This window comes from Pleurodeles waltl, chromosome 10 (assembly GCF_031143425.1).
Source record: "Pleurodeles waltl isolate 20211129_DDA chromosome 10, aPleWal1.hap1.20221129, whole genome shotgun sequence".
Classification (NCBI taxonomy): domain Eukaryota; kingdom Metazoa; phylum Chordata; class Amphibia; order Caudata; family Salamandridae; genus Pleurodeles; species Pleurodeles waltl.
In genome coordinates this window covers 80662630-80678598 of record NC_090449.1, presented here as the reverse complement: position 1 = coordinate 80678598, position 15969 = coordinate 80662630, and the positions used below count along the sequence as shown (strand labels likewise).

The 15969-nt window shown below is 43.0% G+C and overlaps 1 long non-coding RNA gene across 1 annotated transcript; it reads left to right on the top strand.

The window, feature by feature from the left end:
• Nucleotides 1–550: 550 nt before the first annotated feature.
• On the top strand, nt 551–15547 carry LOC138260710 (uncharacterized). The gene is made up of 3 exons (XR_011198935.1): nt 551–657; nt 15042–15160; nt 15383–15547. It is a non-coding gene; the product is annotated as an uncharacterized lncRNA (long non-coding RNA).
• Nucleotides 15548–15969: the final 422 nt, after the last annotated feature.

Here is a 15969-nt window from a genome sequence, read left to right as displayed (position 1 = left end):
GACCCACCATAAGGGCAGTTCTTGTCAATGTATAAAAAAGTTGACAAACAGTACCATCAGCCATAGTGGCCGGGTGTGAAACTTCTAAAACATTTTTTTGATTTTCAGAAAAAACTCCCAAAGTAGGAGTTTGTTTTTGAAAATCACAAATTAGTGACTCCCACATCCTAGGGTTTCTCCTATGATGTCGGGGTCATTTTGTTCTTTCTTGCCCTTTACCGCCAAATAAGGCAGATGTTGTAATGTCCTTCCTCTGACAGCATCTACTCTGCTGCGTCGCATGAGGAAGTATTCTGTTGATGGTGCCAACAGGGACTCCGTCTAAAGAATATTTAAGTTCAGCTCTCTGTAATTGAGGCAGGCAGACTGAGGGTTTGGCTGGCACAGTCCTTTGCCACGTTTGCGACGGAGTCTGTAGTCCATCAAACTCCAAATCAGGCCTTATGTGGCTACTGCCAAAATATTTTCAATGTTAGACCTTTATAGTACACCAACAATAACAGATTTAAGGCAATAAAGTGTTCATGTATTTTGTTAATCTTTCTTTCAGATTGAAAGGATTTGACATGCACTATGATTTTCTACTGTCTGAAGAAAAAATGATTATCTACAAATTTTATATCAGAAAATTCCTTAACCAGAAATCTCTAGCTGCAGGTAAAACTGGTCTTTTTATGATGTTCAGTGGTAAGATTGTCTTATAATGAATTAAAAGAGCTGTTCCCAATTTTCCAAAGCAATAGTTAATAGTAATGAGTAAAGGGTGTTGTTTTCAACACATTTCCTGGAGCTAAATAACCGTCATATTGTAGGAACTGCCTATCTTATGGACTAACGTAAGTCACCAATGTTCCTGGGTTCCAATCACAACTTTTTTACACTGTTTCAGAAAGTTGTTGGTACTATTAATAGTCTTGTGAAAAGATTTCTGGCTCATATTCACATTCACCAATTAACAAGTAAATACCATGAACCTTCTTGTTGAGCAAAACTCTTTGCTCAAAAGGATAAAGGGCCTGATTTGAAGTTTGGCAGACAGGACTTACTCCATCAGGACGACAGAGTAAAATAATCTGTCACCCTGAGGGAGTACCCACAGACAAATTTAGAGATGTCTGCCGACCCAGGGTACATCTCTTCTATTGTCAAGAACTGCATGATGGTGCCGTATGGTAAACAAAATCCTTAAGTACAATTTTGTTTTTGAAAATAAAAAAAACAATAACCCCTGTTGACCTGGGAGTTTTCAGATGTATTTATTTATTGAGGGTTGGCCTGTTGTCTTCCACCCTTATGGAGGTACAAACGTAAACATTTAGAAATGTCCGCTAGCATAGGGGATATTTCCAGCATTGGCAGGAACTCTGATGTAAGTGTTAGAACGTGGTAGAGTAAATTCAGGTTTAGAATGTTGAATTCACAGTTACATGCATTCTAATAAAGATGTGTAATACATAGCTCCTTGTGTGGCACATTCATTGGTGGGTACCCAGGCTAGGGAGGAGGCTACAGACTTCATCAACCTGACAGAGCCATATGGCAAACATGCAATTTTTTTATTTATGAAAAGAAAATCCCAAGGTGCATGTTATCATCAGATTTTCTGTGTCAGTGAGGGGAACTGAACAACTGCTATATGTCCACCCATATAAATTAGGTGGGAAGACATATAGAGAAACCTCTAATGGCCCATGCTCTGCCAAGATCTATATTGGGTCCTTAGTCTTTTTTATGAAATGCAAAATCCTGCAGTTGGGCAAGCCTGGATTAGTATTCGGCAAAGTCCTCCTGAAATTGGCCACTGTTTCTGTGAGGTCCTGCCAGAGTTCTTGCAAGTCCTAAAATTTTAAGCCCAGAGTTTGTGGAAGTCCTAAGATTTTCCATGACCTAACTTTTCAGATTTTCTGGAGCAGCTCTGCTCTCAGGAATTCAGGGATAGCAACTATGGGCCAAGACTCACTCCAGCAGAGACCACCATCAGGGTCATGTCCAGTTGCTACTGTTCAGCTGATCACTTAAGTTTGTTGCATTCTATAGCCACACATGAGGTCAGGCAACTAACCCTTGGCATCCACTTCTTAGTGTTGAGTATAAGTGGGAAAAGGTCCAGCCAATCAGATATCCACACAGATCTTAAAATGCAAGTTGAGCCCTTTTCTGTTCTTCCATAGGTGAGGAAAGTGTTCTCAAGGGCTGTAGTTGAGGTGCCAGGTTTGTAGGTTTCACTAGCCAGTGGGTGGGGATGACTCTTGGACACTTCCTAACCATTGAGAAAACAGTCAGAGGGGCAACCATTCCCACTTTTTTTTAGCATATCCTGTTTATCTTTAAAACTGTCCCTCATGCATTGTTTTGAGGCAAAACCAACATGACAGAATCTTTGTGCCCCTGAAGGTAGATTGTGTGGAAAAATGGGCAGCCCCTTACCCTCAACTACATCAAACAGGTTTTAGAAGCAGTTTTCACTCCCACTAGCCTTGTGCGAAGTTGGTGACAAATGGCCTATGGAACAAAAGGCATCACCTCCTAAGGTTTCCTTTGATATTTAACTGTGACTAGGCAGGCCTAACCCTGGTCCCTTTCAAGTTAAAGAGGTTCCTGAACCTTTTTCCACTGTCTTTTTTGGACTGAGAAAAGCCACATTCCTCAGCGCCTGGTCTTTCTGTCAAAAGGTATAAGCCTTTCTTCCTGTTCTGGGAGCAGTTTTCACACTTCATTAAGGTGAAGCAGTGAGAGGGCTCAGCTGCTGGTTAATGCTAATTAGCCTTTGTGGTGTTCAGGCAGGGAAAGTCACTTTTCCTACATATTTACAAAAAATTCAACAAATTAAAATATTTAAAATAGTGGTTTAACCGCCTCTGTAGCTTATCCCAATCTACAGTTTGCAGACTTACTATTTTATCTGAACTTTAGTATTTTCTCATATAGCCTAGCTGTGAAAATAGTTCCTGGGGATAGTCACTGTAGGAACACACCAATATTATTTTTTTATATGTTTCACTTTTAAACACCAGGCACCCATCCTTGTGCGATACAAGACCAATTTAGAGATTACTTAACATTTAAAATTATGGTTTGATCCTGAAAAAGAGGACTATTTATAGGTTCACATGCAGGCTTGAAACCTGCAACAGTCTTCACAATTAGACCTAGTGCTTAATTTGAGCCAGTGTTTTGGGTACTCAGCCCGCCACTTCATTTTCAACACAGGTACATATGACAGCTGCCACGTTGTGACGCTGATTGTGTAATTTAAAGATGAGCACAAGAGCAGTTGATTATTAATTTAATATACATTAAAAACAACTAATACCTGTTGCCCAAGCCATTCTTCTAGCTCTGGGGCCCCTAACAGGTTGAAGTGTCAGACCTATAGTAAAGTGATGGTTAGTAGTTGTGTAGGTACTGTCATTCACAGCCCTGGCAGTGTGATGGGTGGTGCAAGTTGAGATGGCCTCCTGACGAGGGCCCCAAACGTTTTTTTTTTTTTTTTTTTAATTAATCACTGGGTAAGCAATGTTTATTTTTCAGCCTAGTGAATGGTATCACCTGTGCCGCGTCCACAACTGACATTTAATTGTTCTGTGACATTGATTATGCCATGACCTAACTGAAAAGTTAAATATGTTAAGTAGGAGTTAACCAATTTTGTCATGTTTAAGGGGTAAAAGTACATTTGCTGGGGCATGGACAGCAGTGCCTAGTAAATAGAATTCAAAACAGTCATACCATTCAATAAGAGAATGAAGGTTATCACACAAAAAGGTACTTTCTCATATTCATAGCTCAAAATGACAGAATCTAAGTTCTGGTGTACAACTTCCTGGAAGGTACCAGGCCCTCAAAGTCTTCTAAGGATTCATCTAAATGTTCAACTTTAGTTCCTAAGGATTCATACACTCAGGCTGAGCAATGGTAAGCAGCTGTACAATATGTTCACTCCATCATGTGGCATGGGGTAGATGTTGTCCTTTGGAAGCTGATAGATCAAGATTAAGAACCAGTCACCAGATCAAATCTAAGTCGTAGCACCATGATAACAGAGCACCCTCATTTCTCCCAAAGGTGTGGAGTACACTTGAGATCTGAGGTGCTAGAAAAAAAACATACAATGATGCCCCATTCAATTCAGAATCAGATCTTTCCTCTTTGATCTGGGCCCTGCACGTATCCAAGAGCCATACCGGTCAGATCTTGTGTTTACATGTGGCATCAGTACAGTTATGGCTCGCTAAGACAAGTAAAAATATAGGTTGCTGCCTCTGTCTCCAGCTGCCTCCTCCCCAAGCAAGTTTTACTATCTTTGACATTTTCAAGGCTTCATGAGAGTCTAATCCCTTAGTCAGACAGCATAGAGGTAGGTCCAGAGGAAAGAGTTGTGGATCCACCCTACAACTTTCCTTCCCTCCTCCTCTCCCAAGGAAGTAAACCTAGTTTGCTTCGCCAAACTACTTAGGCCCATATTTATACTTTTCTTTGCACCTCATTTGCATCATTTTTTGACGCAAAAGCGGTGCAAACGTACAAAATACAATTGTATTTTGTAAGTTTGCACAGCTTTGGCGTCAAAAAATGACGCAAATGCAGTGCGAAAAAAGTGTATATCTATATGGGCCTTAGAGCCTTGAGGAGGGCGAGTGTCCTGCTTTCTGCCAGACTGGAAGGGCATTATTTCAGGCCAGTGGGTCTTCCAAATTGTGGAACGGGGGTACACTCTTCCCTTCCTATAAGCTCCAGCCACTATTCCCCTTCCGCCCTATTCTCCTCCACTACTTTACCATACTACAGCAGGAGGTGTCAGAGCTCTTGTGTAAATGGGCAGCGGAGTTAATGCCACAACAGAAAAGGGGCTGTGGAGGTTACACATGTTACTTTCTGGCGCCCAAGAAGGATAACTGTTGGGATCCGATCATGGACCTCAGGAAACTAAACATCTTTTTTAAAAATCCAAATCTCGCCCAGCCCTGCAACGGAAATGGCCTGGTGGTTGAACAAAGTGAACCTCAGGTGATGGAGGCCTTCACTTCCCCTTCAGCCATGAGTACGGTAGTGATGGATGCCTCCACCATAGGGTGCATCATCATCTGGGGTATCAGGAGATCAGAGACCCCTGGCCGCGGGAAGAACAGGTTCTTCACATCAACCTATTCGAACTGCAGGTGATGTGGCTGGTGCTGAAGGCCTTCCTACCCTCCATCCAAGGTCAGTCCATTGAGAATCTTAATAGACAACACAACAGCGATCAGGTTGTCAAGAAACAAGGGGTAGTTGAGTCTCACCTTCTTTGCCTAGAGGTGTTGAGACTGTTGTCTTGGGCACATTGTCAAGGGGTCTGGCTCACTGCTAATCACCTAGTTGGGTCTGTGAATGTCAGAGCTGACAGCCTGAGCCAGTGAGTGTTACCTTGCTGAGCAAGAGTGACGTCTTCTAGCAGAGAATGCAGGACATCTTCACCAAGAGGACAACTCCTCAGGTGGATTTTTTCACCTACCCAGAAAATGCTTAGTGCCTGCAGTTCTGCGCTTTCCAGTATCTGTCAAAGGAGCATGTAGACTCTTTTCAGTTTAGGTGGAACTTTCAGCTTCACTATGTCTTTCCCCTCATTTTCTTGAGTCCTAGGGTTCTGAGGAAGTTTGCCAAGACAGGGGCCCAGGTCATTCTCATTGCCACAGATTGGCTAAGAAGGGGTGCAATGCAGACCTTTTGCATTTCTCCATTTGTTCTCCACTGCATCTGGCCGGTACTATTCATGCCGGTCTTTTCTTCCAGTTGAGGGACGGGTCGTTCCTCATTCCAATCTCAGAGGCCTCCACCTACTTTCTTGGTGATTGAGCATGGATACCAGAGTTCTTTTCAGGTGCCACTGAAGGTGGTGGATTTCATTTTGTCTGTGCATTACACCTCCACCATATCTGCTTACTCTGGCATATGGAGCAACTTTGTTGTGTGGTGTGCAGGCAAAAATGTGGAACCCTTACAAACCAAGCTGTCTCTGGTCTTGCAATACACACTTTCTCTTGCTCTGACGGGTTGTGCAATTGGCACTGGCAAGGTGTATTTAGCTGACTGGCCTGCAACCCTCTGTTTACCTAACCAGATCTATCTAGGTCTGTGGCTGGAACAAGCAGTGTTTGTTTTTTGTTTTTTCTTTTTGTCCTCATCTCACTGACCTGTGCCAATAACGAGAGGATCCATTTCTGTTTACCCCAGGTATCAACCCCCCTAATATCAACGGGCCATTCCACCTGGCGCTCTTTTCTATGGACCCCCTTATAACCTTGGCAAATCCTTCCCACCTCCGCCGAAAATCCTAAATGGACAGTAAGGCTAGATGTACCGAGGGGGGGATCAGATTTAATCATCGGACTTTGTGATCTAACTAACAAATATTTTCCCATCCCACCCACAAAACATCTCTTTTACTAATTGGCCCGGCTCTGCCCAGTTTATATAATCTATCTATCGAGTTCAGCCACTCCTGCACTGTAGAAGGTTGTGAACATATCCAGTTATGGCAAATTTGCTGCCGGGCAATAAGCATCAAAACAAACAAAAGTCGTTGCTGTGATTGGGCTCTCAACTCACAAACCCCAAATAACACTAAAGCAGAATTCAATGTTATTTCCTCCCCAAATATCCTATTTAAGACATTCTGCACATCCCAATAATTAGCTAAGCCAGGACAATCCCAGAACATATGAATATCGTCCGCATCAGTACCTTCACATCGTGGACATTTCTTCTGGATTCTACTTATAATGGATAACCTTGCTGGAGTCCAATACACTCTGTGCAATGTAAACAAATGGTTCCTCCTCATTGCCGCTGATTTAACCGTGTTCCAAAGACTAGAGCATGATTTTTGCCACATCGATATTATATCCATATTTGGGAACACCTCTCCCCATTTCTGGAGCGGGAGGGTGGGGATCCTCCTCAACTGCCTCCATCAAGGCCTGATACCAGACCACAATTTCCTTAGGTAGAGGTCTCTGAATTAATTTCTCTGAGCAACAAGATCTACCAATTTCTCCTTCATGTAAGGATTTAATCCAGCTGGCCAACTGATAGTACTTAAATTTAGAGATGGACCCTCCCACTCTCTCCAGAAATGTGGCCCATGGTATCAAGTTCGCCCCCTCTATAATCTGTCCCCATCGTAGTACCCCACTCGCTTTCAGTGGATTTGATAGTTTATCATGAAGACATACCAGGGTACCAGGTGAGTCCCATATTGGAGCTGAACCAGAACAATAAGCTATCCGCAATAGGTTGGAAATCTGTAGCCAGATTTTACAGGCCTGCCGGAAAATCTTAAGCCTCATTTTTTTGTAAAACCTTGGGTGGCCAAATTTATAACAAAAAAAACTCAGCCCCTTCCTCCGCATATGCAGTCAACGCTGCCCACATTGGGATATATTCTGACTTTTTATTTAAAAGAATTCTACTATTCTTAAATTGAAAAGCCAAATAATACTTATAAAAATCAGGTGTTGCTAGCCCCCCACGTTCCTTTCTCTTACATAACTTTTTCCAAGATATCCTTATTCCCTTTTGTGCCCAGACAAACGAGGACATGTCTCCCTGCAATTTTGTGAACCACTTGCTCTTAAATTCCAACGGGATAGTATTAAATAAAAAAGTGAATTTTGGCAGAATTATCATTTTCAAAATGTTGGATCTGCCTATGAAAGACAGCGGGAGAGCCGCCCATGTTCAAATGAGTTTCTTGGCCTCGAAATGTATTTTCTCAAAATTTATCCTTGCCAAATCCCCCAAGTCTTTTGTGATCTGGACTCCTAAATATCTAATTTCCTGTTTAACTAGCGGAGATTCATATGACATGTTCTAACACATAGGGGGTCATTCCGACCCTGGCGGTAAAATCCGCCAGGGCCGGGGATCGCGGATGCACCGCCAACAGGCTGGCGGTGCATCCCTGGGCATTCTGACCGCGGCCGTACAGCCGCGGTCAGAAACGGGAAACCGGCGGTGTACCGCCGGTTTCCCGCTGCCCTGGGGAATCCTCCACACCGGCCGCCATGGGGATTCCGACCCCCTTACCGCCATCCTGTTCCTGGCGGTTTTCGCCGCCAGTAACAGGATGGCGGTAACAGGTGTCGTGGGGCCCCCGTAACAGGGCCCCACCAAGATTTTCAGTGTCTGCCATGCAGACACTGAAAATCGCGACGGGTGCAACTGCACCCGTCGCACCCTTTCCACTCCGCCGGCTCCATTCGGAGCCAGCATCCTCGTGGAAGGGGGTTTCCCGCTGGGCTGGCGGGCGGCCTTTCTGGCGGTCGCTTGCCAGCCCAGTGGGAAACTCAGAATAACCGCGGCGGTCTTCTGACCGCGCAGCGGTATTCTGGCGGCTCCCGCCGGCCCTGCGGTTAACGCGGCCGGCGGGAGTCAGAATGACCCCCATAATCTCTGTATTCTCAGCATTGACATTATAACCTGACATTCTACCAAAACCTTCTATCGCCAATTTTATTGAGGGAAGTGAAAAAGAAAGATCCCTACTGTAAATCATAATATCGTCCGCGTATAATGCAACCTTCTTCTCCCAGCTCCTACTCTGAAAGGGAAGAATTTCCCCGTTGTTTCTAAGCAGTGTTGCTAGCGGCTCAATATATAAATCAAATAACAAAGGAGACAAGGGACAGCCATGACGCGTCCCTCTGAGAATGGCTACTTCTTGTGAGAGCACATCATTAATCAAAATTCTCGCTGTTGGTGACCTATATAGTTCATTAACTGCTCTGATAAAAGTAGTCCCTAATCCAAACCTTTCCATAACCACCTGCAAAAATAGCCAGTTTACCTGATCAAATGCCTTGGCTGCGTCAAAAGTTATTATTGCTAGAGGAAGCCTCTCTGCTAAAGCCAAGTCCATTGCCGCCAATAAATCGTCAACTAATTCCTGTAGCTTTCTACCTTTAATGAACCCTTTCTGATCTGGATGGACTAATCCCGGCATAACCTTCCCCAGCCTTTTGGATAACAAACTTGTATAAATTTTATAGTCTGAATTCAGTAGTGAAATAGGTCGATAAGAAGAGCCCTGTGTTGGGTCCTTACGGGGCTTCAAAATCAAACAGATTACCGCGTCCATCCAGGAGCTCAGTGCATGCCCCCCTTCCAAGAGCATATGATTAAACAATTTCAGTAAAACCGGAATTAATTCTTCCCTCAGTACCAAATACAGCTCATTCGGGAGATCGTCGGGGCCCGATGCCTTTCCTCTCTTCAAACCCTTAAAAATGTCAATTAATTCAGGCCCGGTTACCTCTCCTTCTAAAAGATGTAGCGCTGAGCTCTCCAGACATGGCAGCCTAACCGTAGCCAAAAAATCCCTAACCTGCTCCTCAGAGTTCCGCAACTCATCTGAGTACAGGTCTTGAAAAAAAGAAACAAAAGCGGCTTCTATTTCTGATCTTTCTACACAAATCTGCCCGGTAGTCTTAGACCTAATTGAAGAGATATGTTTCTTTGAATGGTCAGATTTTACCTTCCAAGCTAGTAATTTACTGCACCCTTCCCCATATTCATAATGCGCGAACTGACTAGCTTCCCATTTCTTTCTTTCTCGAGCTTCTAATAGACACTCTAATTTCAAGTAGGCTTCCTCATGTTGTCGTTCAAGTAACATTAATTGATCCCTATTCCCCGTTTCCTATGCGGCTTGTATAGAATCCTGCAAAATCGCTATTCTGGTCTCGACATTACATAGTTTCTCTCTCTCCTCCCTGCGCCTAAATACCGCCAAATTAATCAACCTCCCCCTTATATAGGCTTTATATGCATCCCAAACTATTTGCAAACTAGCAGACCCCTGATTCACTTAAAAAACTCTATTGTATCTTTTCTTAATGTCTCAATAATCAGGTCATCCAATAATAATGACCGACTTATTGTACATCGGAGCCTAGGAACTTGCGCCGTGAAGGAGAGATACAACTTAACGGCTGCATGATCTGATAGATGTGCAGGGGCATGTGCTATTGAGGAAACATTTGCTATCAAGCTGTTCTGCAATAGAAAAAAATCTATTCTGGACTTATGCCCATATTTCTTGTTATGAAAAGTAAATCTGGGTCCTACACCCCCCTTAACCTGCCACACATCCACCAACCCCAGGTCTATTATCGCCTGTTTAACCAATAACCTACATCTAGGGGAATTAGCTGTCCCCCGGGTAGTGGATTTGTCCAAGACCAAATTCAACAGTACAGAACAGTAGTTCTTAATTCGTGAAAAACCCATTTTGAGGACATTTATATTTTTTAGCTTTTTTCCCCTTATGCTCCCACACCCAAAACAACACATTCCCCAAACCCCCTTATACCCCTACCCCAACCACCCATGGGAACCCTCCCTACTTTTAATAGGACAACCATTGTTATACCATAGAGCCCTCCGCACACCGGGCAATCTTCAATCATACCAATACAATTACATTATTGCGACGACTTTATCTGTTCTATAAAGGCCCTAACCTCCTCTGGCTCTCTTATATTATGAGTTTTATTCTGCCACATAATCCACAGGGCCGCCGGAAACCTTAACTGCACCGTTGCCCCCAAAGAGCGAAGCTCTTGCATTAATTTCCCCAGCTCCCACTGTCTGTCCAAAGTCGCTCTGGAGACATCTGACTGAATTCTGAAGGGCCAATCATCCTTAACAAAATTTCCCACCTTCAAAGCCTCAGACAAAATCTTCTCTTTTATTGAGTAGGTGGCAAAGTTCACTAGGATTCTTCTAGGGGATTTCCTTCCTGCGTTCTTTTTGAACGGGTCTCGGTGTATCCTTTGAATGTCATCCTCCAGTTTCAGGTGCGCTAAACCCTGCATTGTATCTTTTATCGGTGAAACCAAATAACCCTTGAGGTCCGCTCATTCCACCCCCTCCGGTACTCCAAGAACTCTAATATTGTTTCTTCTCATGTTGTTCTCCAGAAACTCTATTTTATCCTGTAGAGCCTTCTCCCCACGTTTAAGTTACAAAATATCTTGAGAGTTGGCCAGCACCTGGCTTTTCTGTTGCTCCATGGCCTCCTCCACCTTGCAAACCCGCTCTGTTGACTGATTGATCTTCATCTACAAAATCATGCACGCTTCTTGTATCTTAGCCTGATTGTTTTCAGAGATCTCAAACTTCTCCCGAATCTCCTTCGTAAGGGAAAGTAAAAGCTCATATACACCCCCATCATTGGGCTCCAGAAGGGCTGAGACGTTAGACTCCACGAGGGGGCCCTGTACGGACAAGGAATCTTCCTTGCCCCTTAAAGAGCTAACCCCTATTGTAGTTAACTGGTCCATCTGTGCCTCCCACTGCACCAGGGAGTCCCGCTCCAATACCGCTGAGCCCCCTGAGGCCGGTTGTGATTCCGTAGGGGTCGGAGAAATCTCACTTACTTCCTCCACGCCTGACTGGAAGTATTTAGTTATTGACCCTGGGGTAACACTTTTTCCCCCTGAGCCTTCTCCCGTATTGTTCTCCAACTCCCCCAGACTCCCCTTTGCTCTAGATTGACCTCTCCTTTTAGTTGAACATATATTGTCCGTAGTTATATTGCACTCCGGCCCTCAAGATCCCGGCTTCCCTTTCCGTATTGTCCCCAGCTTACCAGTACCAACCTGAGGACCTTTCAAATAATGCTTAACCGGTGACATTAATGCTGGAGCAGTTGTCTCTCCTCCTTGCTTCTTTACTTCTGTTAAGTCCGCTCCCGAAAGTGTTCTTGGACCTCGGAGATTGCACCTGGCAGTGTAGGGTCTCCCCTGACGCACGCCCCTTATCGCCTCACTCCACACGCCTGAACTTGAACAAAACCTCCTACGCCTCTCTCCGCATAAGCCATCATTTGCACCTTTTCCTGCCGCGTCTGAGGCCCAAACAAAGATATGTGCCAGATTTATATATGGTGAGTACACCCTCTCACTGCCTATCTAGCTAGCAGGGAGGGAAGGAGAAAAGGCTTTCCAAAACTCCCCCCCTCCTGCAGAAGCCAGGCTCACCTTGGGTCTTCCACTTGCTTAGAGAGACGATAATTTCCCAGTCTATGTCTCCTGAGAAGAAGTCTTACCTCCAGGATGTCAGGTACTGCCCTGAGAAATAAACCTTCTGTGAAGCTCCAAGCTCAGTAAAAAAAAAAAATAATAAAAATAAAAAAATCTGATCAGGATTCCTGCGAGGTAGGGGCTTAAGAAGAAGAATATCCAGAGGCTGGGATTTAACAGAAAAATACCCGTAAAGCAGAAAAGCGCGTTTACAGCGCTCACAAACGATTTTCTCTGTGCTCCAGAGCTGCAGGCACTAGCGCTGCCTCAGCGCGTCCAGCGAGCCCCTCCTCTTCCTCCTGCATCGCGTCAGCTCTCCGGTGCTGAGGACTCGCGGCTCAGCTACCTAGCTTGCCGCCATGTTCCCTGTGCTCGAGCAGTGATCAAGCAGTGTTTGTTAACGTGGGGGGGCTCTCAAATAGGATGTGGGGATGGTCTCTTAAGGCAAATCTCAAGGAAGGGGCACAATCAAAGATTGTCCAACACTTCTTTAGTTTATTGTGTCAAATTGCCTCATGTACTTCGTGTTCACAACAGTGGTTCTAGGGGAATGCTCTGTTTTGCACTCTCCTATTAACTACCTATAAAATGAACATTGTTTTTGCCCTGACCCTCTTTAAGTCCCATAGATTTTTTTGCTTTTGGACCCTCCAGTTTTTCAATCTTTGCCATGAGAGCTTCTTGCTGACCAAGTCATTATAAGGTCTCCTAAAATGGATTCAGTGCTAGCTGCTAGTGCCTGTCTTTTAAAATAAGGTTCACTGCTACGATGCCTGTTTAAGAGGCTCTGGCCTGCTTACCTGTGATCACATGTGCACCTGTTTGTGTGTCCGTGTGTGGTCCAAGCAATTTTGACTACAGTCTAACTCAGGCTGATAGCTCCGCACAGGTATCCTGTCACAAAGAGGAACTTTAATAAGTTAAATTATAGCCTGTACGGTCTTTTAATTCAATTCAAAATAAATAACCTCCATGTGATGCTTTACATTAGGTATGTAGTACTTTAAGCAGGTGAAAGCTGCACCACAATACCAACTTCCATCAATTCAACCTAGAGAACAAATGTATTTCTCTTTCAATAAGGTATCAAAAGTCCAGACAGCTAATATAATATTAATTCAGCAATATTTGCACTTTTTCACATTCTATGGGTCACCACCTCTAATGATATTCATGTTTTTAACTACCCACCTGGGTCAAGTTAATTACCTGTCAGGTAGATCAAAGCTTCCACCATGCAGGTCCTGGGCTCAGGTCAACTCCTGTCACAGAATGAGGCAGCTGGGGACTAGAGCAGCAAAACTGAAGAACAGGCTTTATTGAGATATAAGGGCAGGCCCTGTGCTCTCCTCATCGATGAGAGAGGTATTAAGAACTTGCTTCTAAAAATTATGTGAAGATTTAGAGGCCAGGGGCCTGAATCCAACATGGGAGGCAGGAGGATGTCACCATGATCAAAATGTGACTTTCCCATCAAAAGATGAGATACCAGCATTTGCTTGGCACCTTTGTGGATGGCCTGCCAGGTGTGTCGCCAGAGTTTCTGTGTCAATTGGTTTCTTGAATGTACTACTGGGAGCCTCAGGTGGTGTAGGACCCCCTTGGGTGACCATCTGAAAAGAAAATGTATAGCATGCCCTTTCCAGTGCCAAGGAAGCAGAAGTATGTCTAGAGGTCAGCTCTCTTCCAACTGTGCCTCTGGTTCCCCCGAAGAGAGCAAGTGCTTGGGGTATACATCACTCAGCTGTTTAATACATCATAAGGGCAAGGAGCTACTTTAAAAATTAGCATTTTTGATTTGTGGTGCCCAAGGATGGCAGGTGCAATACAAAAAGTATAAGCTGGTTCTGGCGGCCATCTAATACCCTATAGGATACTTAATTTAAATCTTGATGTGCCACCCTTAGTGTTCTAGGTGATTATCAGAGTAACCTTTAGAGAGTGCTCAGCCCACTGCAGAAATTCATGGAGCTAAGAGCTTAGTTTTATGGTACTGAGGTGGCACAGACTTTTGTTTCTAGGTTCTGCAGTTGTTTTTCAGCCAGCTCAAAGGAAGAAGAAACAATATTTCACTGTGTAATCTTAAATATTAAAGTTACATTTGAAATGCATGTTGTTAATAGTAAATTATTGTGTGTATTGAGAAATATCATTGAAAAGTGTTCCCCGCTGAACAGTTTTAACATTGATTGCACTATTTTTAGACTCTATAATTTTGCCTTAAAATGCATTTTTGAAACCTGGACAAAGCCAGTAGGCCTGGCTTTTATTAAATGCACCCACTATGTTATATTAGGTATGAGTGATTCAGTGTTCCAGGCTTATTGGTATGCAGAACATTAGATGTGACTCCAGCCTATGGGGTTTAGGTTCCACTTACGGGGTTACTTGACCTCTGGGACCTTTCACTAGTGTGTTTGTGTGACCCCTCTCGGTTGTGAGGACCTTCACAGGATGTCACCACAGCATGTTGTATTGGATAGTGTGTATGAAATAAAGTACTTATCCTTTTTATGAGAAAAACCTCTGACTCTAGTATGATTTATTACATGTTTATGTGGTTATGAGTCTCTAGCCCACAGGACTATTCCTGAGTAAGTCTTTGAAAGACTGCATCGTCATCCTGAGAGTCTAGTTGTGAAAAGAGATACTTGGTCCCCAGTAAGGGGCTCTACAGTATGGGAGTCAAAGGACTCAAGTGGCAAAAGACTCCAGTTGATACTGTTTGGGCCGAGTACTCCCTGATTAGCCTGGAACTCTCCAACCTGCATTTCTTACCTTTATTAAATATATGACATGCAAAACGTGTGTAGTGTGTACTGAGTTCAACCTCTATCTCCATACCTTAATAAAAGATTCATTTTTTGTTTGCAAACTATGCATTATTGACTTTGCTATGAAACAATTAAACAAAAAGCTATCACAACGTTACCATTGATTTTAAGGTGAAAGACAACCTTTAATTCAACTCTGTTTCAGATTCGGGCATTGCATGTAATTCATCAGGTATTATACCATGGGTGGAAGAGAACATTATGCGGTTCATTTATCAGTCTGACATTGAAGATCTTGCACAGTTCAACAAAAACTTTAGCAAGGTAGGACCTTTGAACTCCACTTTTAAATATTTAATCTAAAGTTCTTTTAACAAGAATTGCATAGGTGTGCCTAGTTAACAAATAAATTATGTTTTGAATGTGTTGAGAAGATCATTTGAACTATGTCTCATTGATCACATTCATTTCCACAATGATTAATATGAAAAACCAAATATAAAAATGTAAGGAAAACATGTTCACTTACTGATTTTCTGTCTCTAGGTATTCAGTCCTCTGTTTCTCACTGCGGACGAGTTAGCTGTGATCACCATATTTGTTGATGCATTCAAAAATGAAACACTGAAAACTGTCATTTTGGGTCAAATTATGCACTTTGACAGTAATAAAGGCTTTATGGAGTATCTTCACACACTGAAAATAAATATTTGTCCAGTAAGTATTACATTATGGGATAAAGGCATGTCTATATAATCAAACAGTAAGAAATAGTATTTGTAATTGAAGCAATCTGTCCATTCCTACAAAGTATATTTTCTTTTAATTTAATAATGGCCCAGTCAATTGACTTGTTCTCAGATTCTAAACTAAATTTGCTAATGATACACTCCTTTAGATAATTTGCCTATGTTGAGATATGAATTAATTGATTTATTACACTGAAAAATATAATTTATCAAAATATGAACTTTGATAGTAATATAGGCTATATGGAGTACCTTCACACACTGAAAATAGCTATTTGTCCAGTAGGTATTACGTTATGGAATAATCGCTTGAAAATTGTGTTAATATTATCAAAAAGTGAGAAATGATATGCTTAACGGAAGCAATCTGATAATCCTAAAAGT